Below are 8,708 nucleotides of genomic sequence, written 5' to 3' on the forward strand. Positions count from 1 at the left end.
CCCGTCCATCAGGGAGACACTCACTTCCTAGAGATCCGTGTCGTGACTGTTTCTCTCTCTAAACCTGTTTCTGCTGCGTTGGGCAGGTCTGATGACCCTGGAGCTCTTGGCTTCCATACGTGTCTCAGACAGGGAAGCTTCCTTGGTCTCCGTGTTTCACCTCATGGCTGGGTGGATTGCCTAGAATGAGCGCTAGGCCACCGTGACTGGCCTTGTCTTCTAGGACAGGTGGTGCCGCATTTCCTCTGCTCTTCCTGTCTCACTCTTGAGGGACATCCTCTCCTCTGCTCAAAGGTGGACCGACTGCCTGAATCTTTTGGCTGTAACGAATGTCAGGAAACAAAGGGACTAGGCGGGGACTGGGGCTGGGGCTGGGTGCAGGGGAGGTTGCGTCAGGGCTAGCTGGGCGGTGGAGGGTTGGGAGTGGGGTGAATGTTGCAGAAACCTCCGTGCTCCTCGGGCAGGCCTTTCAAAATGTGGCTTGGACCGAGGCGCAGGCCCCGTCCAGGTTCCCAGGTCTTCTTCGAGTTCCCTTGGCACTCAGGGAAAGGCCACACTTTCCCCCTTTCCACCGGGCACATGCCTGGACCCCATTGTTGGTTTCGCCATCGCCCCATATGCCTCCGGTGACATACATTCAGGCCATCTGCTCTGGGATACGCCAGTGCCACGCGTGATCGCATTGTCTCCACCTCGGATTCGCCCCGTCCCCGTCTGCACGTGTCCTGGAAAGCAGTGTCGGCTTGCAGGAGCCCCAGGGCTTTCAGAAGCGGGGCAGGCCACTGCCCTTTCAAAGGAGGAGGGAAGCAGAGGGCTCACGGATCAGTGAATTTTCAGCGACACCACGCCTTGAGGGCCATGGGATCATTGTGTGCGGCAGCCAGGCCCTGCCTGCCTCACCACATGTGGTGAGCCCATCCTTTGTCACCCGGAGGGGTCCAAAATCGCTTCTGAAGAGGAGTCCAGAGAACCCAGCAGGCGCCCTGAAGCTCCCCCTCCAGCGGTGGAAGTCGGCTCCAGGAGGTCTTGAAGACGGGACTCCTGGGGGCTTGACCCTGGGACACCTGCGGCCCCCTCTCCCACGCGGCCCAAACTGGACCCCGGCTCCAGCCGCAGCCGCGGCTGCAGCAGGAGCCCCCACTGCCGCCGCGCAGCCGCCGTTATTTAAAGGGGACACAGCCTGCCTGACTGCCAGGAGCCCAGCGCCTGGCGGCCCAGCCAATGCGCATGCGCGAGGCGCGCGCCCATTCTCCCGCCACAGTGCTTCCCACGGTTGTCTTAGAAACCAGTCCCCGAGGCTTGGCAACACGGGGGCCCTCCGTGGCAGCGCTTGGGTGTCGGGCCTCCGAGGCTCCGGCCTGACCTCTCCACGGGGTCCACAGGAACGTCTCCGGCTGCCAGGAGTCGCAAAGGGCCGAGCAGCGTGACGAAACCACACGGGGAGTCGGGGGGAGGCAGCATGGCATCCCAGCCTCAGGCCTGCCCGGACGGTGTTCGGGTGAGTCTACCCAGAAGTCGTGCCCCCGTGATCCCGAGGACAGGCCCGCCTGCGTGCCCGAGGGCTGTTCTCTCACCCGAGTTTCCTTGCGGTCGAGATCAGAACCCGGCAGCCGCAGTGGTTGCCCGGGGGCGTGTATTTCTCTGCCACCGCTGTAGGACTGTGTGTGTGCGTGTGTCTCCCATTCTCGCTTCTCTCTCTGTCTCACCCTCTGTGTGCTTCTTTCCCTCTCTCTGTCGGTGTGTGTGTGTGTGTGTGTGTGCGCGCGCGCACGCGACCCTGTGCGTGTGTGTCTTTGGACGAATGTGCCCTGTGCGTCAAAAAGGGATGTCTTTTATGTCGGCCGGTCTTTGGTGAGCCTCTTTCTGTGTCTCTCCCTGGGTCCTGCGGCCGGCTGTCCATCGCTTTGGCGCCGGTTCCACTTTGGGTCTGTGAAAGCCTCGATCACGTGAGGGGATGCTTGGGGCCGGAGCAATGGAAGTCTCATCCCCATCCTGAGCGGCCTCTTCTCTAGGATCAAGGGGACCACACTCCAGCCCAGGACAAAAGCCCCACAGGGGCACATGGTCCCGCAGGAGGGGATCAGACCCCAGTCCAAGAAGACGGTTGTACCTTTCCACGGCTCTTCTCTGCGAAATGAAGCCACACCACCACACAATCTTGAAGAGGAAGCCGGGAATGGGAGACGGCAACAATCCCTGTCCCTGGAACGCTGGCCTCTCTGGACAAGCCACCCGCTTCCCACCCCTCCCCTTATGCCCGTGGCGGTGGCTCGGCGCCGTATCCTGCCTGGGCTCTGGCCTCTGCTCTGTCCTCCCTCTTGCTCTGTCTCCCCTGTCTCTGAGCGGCCTAGATGCCTCTTGGTCTGGCTGAATATCTTCTACGAAGATCACCTCCCCGTCCATCAGGGAGACACTCACTTCCTAGAGATCCGTGTCGTGACTGTTTCTCTCTCCAAACCTGTTTCTGCTGCGTTGGGCAGGTCTGATGACCCTGGAGCTCTTGGCTTCCATACGTGTCTCAGACAGGGAAGCTTCCTTGGTCTCCGTGTTTCACCTCATGGCTGGGTGGATTGCCTAGAATGAGCGCTAGGCCACCGTGACTGGCCTTGTCTTCTAGGACAGGTGGTGTCGCATTTCCTCTGCTCTTCCTGTCTCACTCTTGAGGGACATCCTCTCCTCTGCTCAAAGGTGGACCGACTGCCTGAATCTTTTGGCTGTAACGAATGTCAGGAAACAAAGGGACTAGGCGGGGACTGGGGCTGGGGCTGGGTGCAGGGGAGGTTGCGTCAGGGCTAGCTGGGCGGTGGAGGGTTGGGAGTGGGGTGAATGTTGCAGAAACCTCCGTGCTCCTCGGGCAGGCCTTTCAAAATGTGGCTTGGACCGAGGCGCAGGCCCCGTCCAGGTTCCCAGGTCTTCTTCGAGTTCCCTTGGCACTCAGGGAAAGGCCACACTTTCCCCCTTTCCACCGGGCACATGCCTGGACCCCATTGTTGGTTTCGCCATCGCCCCATATGCCTCCGGTGACATACATTCAGGCCATCTGCTCTGGGATACGCCAGTGCCACGCGTGATCGCATTGTCTCCACCTCGGATTCGCCCCGTCCCCGTCTGCACGTGTCCTGGAAAGCAGTGTCGGCTTGCAGGAGCCCCAGGGCTTTTAGAAGCGCGGCAGGCCACTGCTCTTTCAAAGGAGGAGGGAAGCAGAGGGCTCACGGATCAGTGAATTTTCAGCGACACCACGCCTTGAGGGCCATGGGATCATTGTGTGCGGCAGCCAGGCCCTGCCTGCCTCACCACATGTGGTGAGCCCATCCTTTGTCACCCGGAGGGGTCCAAAATCGCTTCTGAAGAGGAGTCCAGAGAACCCAGCAGGCGCCCTGAAGCTCCCCCTCCACCGGTGGAAGTCGGCTCCAGGAGGTCTTGAAGACGGGACTCCTGGGGGCTTGACCCTGGGACACCTGCGGCCCCCTCTCCCACGCGGCCCAAACTGGACCCCGGCTCCAGCCGCAGCCGCGGCTGCAGCAGGAGCCCCCACTGCCGCCGCGCAGCCGCCGTTATTTAAAGGGGACGCAGCCTGCCTGACTGCCAGGAGCCCAGCGCCTGGCGGCCCAGCCAATGCGCATGCGCGAGGCGCGCGCCCATTCTCCCGCCACAGTGCTTCCCACGGTTGTCTTAGAAACCAGTCCCCGAGGCTTGGCAACACGGGGGCCCTCCGTGGCAGCGCTTGGGTGTCGGGCCTCCGAGGCTCCGGCCTGACCTCTCCACGGGGTCCACAGGAACGTCTCCGGCTGCCAGGAGTCGCAAAGGGCCGAGCAGCGTGACGAAACCACACGGGGAGTCGGGGGGAGGCAGCATGGCATCCCAGCCTCAGGCCTGCCCGGACGGTGTTCGGGTGAGTCTACCCAGAAGTCGTGCCCCCGTGATCCCGAGGACAGGCCCGCCTGCGTGCCCGAGGGCTGTTCTCTCACCCGAGTTTCCTTGCGGTCGAGATCAGAACCCGGCAGCCGCAGTGGTTGCCCGGGGGCGTGTATTTCTCTGCCACCGCTGTAGGACTGTGTGTGTGCGTGTGTCTCCCATTCTCGCTTCTCTCTCTGTCTCACCCTCTGTGTGCTTCTTTCCCTCTCTCTGTCGGTGTGTGTGTGTGTGTGTGTGTGTGTGTGTGCGCGCGCGCACGCGACCCTGTGCGTGTGTGTCTTTGGACGAATGTGCCCTGTGCGTCAAAAAGGGATGTCTTTTATGTCGGCCGGTCTTTGGTGAGCCTCTTTCTGCGTCTCTCCCTGGGTCCTGCGGCCGGCTGTCCATCGCTTTGGCGCCGGTTCCACTTTGGGTCTGTGAAAGCCTCGATCACGTGAGGGGATGCTTGGGGCCGGAGCAATGGAAGTCTCATCCCCATCCTGAGCGGCCTCTTCTCTAGGATCAAGGGGACCACACTCCAGCCCAGGACAAAAGCCCCACAGGAGCACATGGTCCCGCAGGAGAGGATCAGACCCCAGTCCAAGAAGACGGTTGTACCTTTCCACGGCTCTTCTCTGCGAAATGAAGCCACACCACCACACAATCTTGAAGAGGAAGCCGGGAATGGGAGACGGCAACAATCCCTGTCCCTGGAACGCTGGCCTCTCTGGACAAGCCACCCGCTTCCCACCCCTCCCCTTATGCCCGTGGCGGTGGCTCGGCGCCGTATCCTGCCTGGGCTCTGGCCTCTGCTCTGTCCTCCCTCTTGCTCTGTCTCCCCTGTCTCTGAGCGGCCTAGATGCCTCTTGGTCTGGCTGAATATCTTCTACGAAGATCACCTCCCCGTCCATCAGGGAGACACTCACTTCCTAGAGATCCGTGTCGTGACTGTTTCTCTCTCCAAACCTGTTTCTGCTGCGTTGGGCAGGTCTGATGACCCTGGAGCTCTTGGCTTCCATACGTGTCTCAGTCAGGGAGCCTTCCTAGGTCTCCGTGTTACACCTCATGTGGTTTGATTGCCTGTAATGTTTGCTAGGCCACCGTGACTGGCCTTGTTTTCTAGTAATGGAGCAGTGCCGCCTTTCCTCTGCACTTCCTGTCTCATCTTTGGGGACATCCTATCCTCTGCTCCTGGGTGTACTGACTCCTTGAATCTTTTTGTCCCTTCCTGGATCCCAGGTGTTCTTTGATTTTCCTTGGCATTGATGGAATGGTCACTTTTGCCCTGCTTCCACCGGGCACATGGCTGGACACCAATGTTACTTTCGCCGTCGCCCCATACGCCCGTGGTGACGCACATTCACACCATCTGCTCTGGGGTTCGCCGTGCCACGCGTCGTCTCATTGGCTCCACCTCGGAATTGCCCCTGTCCCTGTGTGCACGTGTCCTGGAAAGTGGTATCAGCTTGCAAGTGCCCCAGGGCTTTTCCTCTTTCAAAGGAGAAGGGAGGCGGAGGACTCTTGGGTCAGTGAATTTTCCGCTGACACCACAGCTTAGGGCCCATGAGATCATTCTGGGATGCAGCGAGGCCCTGCCTTCCTGGCAGACATGGTGAGCCCGTGCTTTCTCACCCAGAAGGGTCCAAAATGGGATCTCAAGAGGAGTCCTGGGACCCCAGCAGACGCCCAGAAACTCCCTCTTCACCCCTGGAATTCGGCTTAAGGAGGTCCTGAATACAGGATTCCTGGGGGTTTGGCCCTGGGACGCCTGTGACCTCTTCTCCCTCTCCGCCCCCTACTGTACCCCTGATCCAGCCACTGCCAGGGCTGCAACTCGAGCCGCCCTGTCTCCACGTAGCTGCCATTGTTTAAAGCGGAGGCAGCCTGACTACCAGGAGCGGAGCGCTACTCGGCCCCGCCAATGCGCATGCGCAAAAGCCCGAGGGGATGCTTGTCACAGTGATTCCCACAGTTGTCTTAGAAACCCTTCCCTGAGGTTTGGCAAAGCAGGAGCCCTCCGTGGCAGTGCTTGGGTGTCGGGGCTCTGAGGCTCCGTCCTGACCTCTCTACGGGGTCGACAGGAACGTCTCCGGCTGCCAGGAGTCGCAAAGGGCCGACCAGGATGACGAAACCACAGGCGAAGTCCGGGGGAAGTGGCTTGGCATGCCAGCCTCAGACCTGCCCGGACGGTGTTCGGGTGAGTCTCCCCAGAAATCGTACCCCCGTGATCTCAAGGACAGGTCTGCCTGTGTGCCTATGGGCTGCTCTCTCACCTGAGGGTCGTTCTCGTGTAGAGCAAAACCCCGCTGCCTCAGAGGTTGCCTTGGGGTGTGGAGTGTTTCTGTGCCACTGCTGTATGACTATGTGTTTTTGTGTGTGTGTGTGTGTCTCCTATTCTCTCCTCTCTCTCTGTCTCTTACTCTTTCCCTCTCTCTGTCGGTTTGTTTGTGTCCTTGTGCGTGTTTGTTTGGACGAATGTTCCTTGTGCGCCAAAAAAGCTATTTTTGCATGTCGTCTGGTCTTTGTTGAGCCTGTTTCTGGGTCTCTGCCTGGGTCATGTGGCCGGTTGTCTATCGTTTCCAAGGCGGTTCCACTTTGGGTTCGTGAAGGCCTCGACCACGTGACGAGATGCGTCAGTCCCGGGGCAATTGAAATCTCATCCCCAATTTGAGCGGCCTCTTTTCTAGGATCAATATGATCACACTCCAGCCAAGAACAAAATCCTCACAGGAGGTCATTTTTCTGCAGGGGTGGAGCCAACCAAAGTCAAAGAAGATTCTTGTATCTTTTCACAGCTCTTCTCTGAGAACGAAGCCACACAACGACACAATCTTGAAGAAGAAGCTAGGAATGGGAGTTGGCAACAATCCCTGTCACTGGAACACTGGTCTCTCTGGACAAGTCACCAGTTTGGCACCCCTCCCCTTATGCCTGTACCGATGGCATGGTGCTATATCCTGCCTGGGCTCTGGCCTGTGCTCTGTCCTCCCTCTTGCTCTGTCTCTCCTGTTTCTGAGGGACCTTGATGTTTCTTGGTCTGTCTGAATGTCTTCAACAAAGATCACTTCCCAGTCTGCCAGGGGACACTTCCTGGAGATCCGTGTCATGATTGTTTCTCCCTCCAAACCTGTTTCTGCTTGATTAGCCAGGGTTGATGATCCTGGGGCTCTTGGCTTCCGTACGTGTCTCAGACAGGGAAGCTATCTTGGTCTCCGTGTTTCACCTCATAGCTGAGTGGATTGCCTAGAATGGGCTGTAGGTGACCATGACTGGCCTTGTCTTCTAGGGCAGGCACAGTGTCGCATTTCCTCTGCACTTCCTGTCTCATTCTTGAGAAACATCCTCCCCTCTGCTCGTGGGTGGACTGACTCCTTGAATCTTTCGGCTCTAACGAATGTCAGGGATCCAATGGGACTGGGCTGGGGCTGGAGCTGGATGCAGGGGAGGTTCCGTCAGGACTACCTGGACATTGGAGGATTGGGGGTGGATTGAACTTTGCAGAAACCTCTTTACTCCTCCAGCAGGCTTTTCAAAATGTGGCTTGGACTCATGCAATAAGAAATTTAGGGGTTGAAAGGGCCCCTTTTTCATTGGCACTCTGGGTAACATCGCTTCAGCACAATCGTATGGTAGAGAAGCCTTATCAAATTTGCTGTCCTTCAGGGCTCTTAAAGATGCTTGATAAATGATTAGGGAAATAAGAACAAAATTGAAAGGAAAAGGAAGTCCAAGGACCTGCCCCAGAAGAATCATAGATATGTTTGAATACTTATTCATTATTTGCCCCAGATAGAAAATGTTTTTTAATCAAAAGGCAAAAGTTATAATGAGGAAGATAATATTACCTGGGGCAATGTTGAGACAAATAAGGTGAAGATCAACCAAACGCCCTGAGTCCTTTGTCCCAAACCCTGCTGGGGACCCAAATCCTTTTGATATAGCATCTTTCTACCTGAGGAATGCAAGGAGAATAATACTCATCAGCAAAGAGCCTCTGTTTTCCCATAGGACTGACTCTAACTATGTGAAGAACTGCTACATATTCTACAGTGCTTGATAGGCGGTTCCCATCTGACAGGAGCTGTTTGGCTTGTGGATAGCAGTTCCAAGATTAACAAATGACATCATGTTTGAAAGCCACTGCTCTTATTAAAGAAGAGTCAAGCAAATGTTTTTATTTTGAGTTATTTATAGTTTAGAAAAATTGGGTGAAGTGTGTTTTTGTGAGCAAATTTATTTTTCCCTAGTTTATCCATAATTTGAAAGCTGTGAGTATTCTGATTAGGTGAAAATATAGTTATTTGCTTAAGTACATCTTTTATTGTAAAATGAGACAAATGGAGACACTGGTTATTTTACCCAGGCTTTGACTAGAATAACTTAATTTTAGGTAAATTCCAACAAACCCAACTTAAGAGAAGCCTATATGACCAATTAATTGTTTCTGCACTTTAAGTGAATACTCAGGCTGTACTAGTCCCTTCTCACACTGCTATAAAGATAATATTTGAGACTGGGTAATTTATAAACAAAAGAGGTTTAACTGACAGTTCTGCATAGCCGGGGAGGCCTCAGAAAACTTACAGTTATGATAGAAAGGAAAGTAGGCACCTTCTTCACAAGGTGGCAGGAGAGACTGTGTGTGTGTGTGTGTGTAAAGGATAAAATGTCAAACACTTATACAATCATCAGATTTCATAACTCACTATCATGAAAACAGCATGGGTGAAACAACTCCCATGATACATTCACCTCCCACCAGGAGGGATGACAATTTGAAATGAGATTTGGGTGAGGACACAGAGTCAAGCCAT

At 56.1% G+C, this 8,708-nt stretch overlaps 1 long non-coding RNA gene across 1 annotated transcript; it reads left to right on the forward strand.

The window, feature by feature from the left end:
* Positions 1-2,820: 2,820 nt before the first annotated feature.
* LOC129051063 (uncharacterized) lies at positions 2,821-8,063 on the forward strand. The gene is made up of 2 exons (XR_010137954.1): positions 2,821-3,892; positions 7,903-8,063. It is a non-coding gene; the product is annotated as an uncharacterized LOC129051063 (long non-coding RNA).
* Positions 8,064-8,708: the final 645 nt, after the last annotated feature.

The sequence above is a fragment of the Pongo abelii genome, chromosome 19 (assembly GCF_028885655.2).
Source record: "Pongo abelii isolate AG06213 chromosome 19, NHGRI_mPonAbe1-v2.0_pri, whole genome shotgun sequence".
NCBI lineage: Eukaryota > Metazoa > Chordata > Mammalia > Primates > Hominidae > Pongo > Pongo abelii.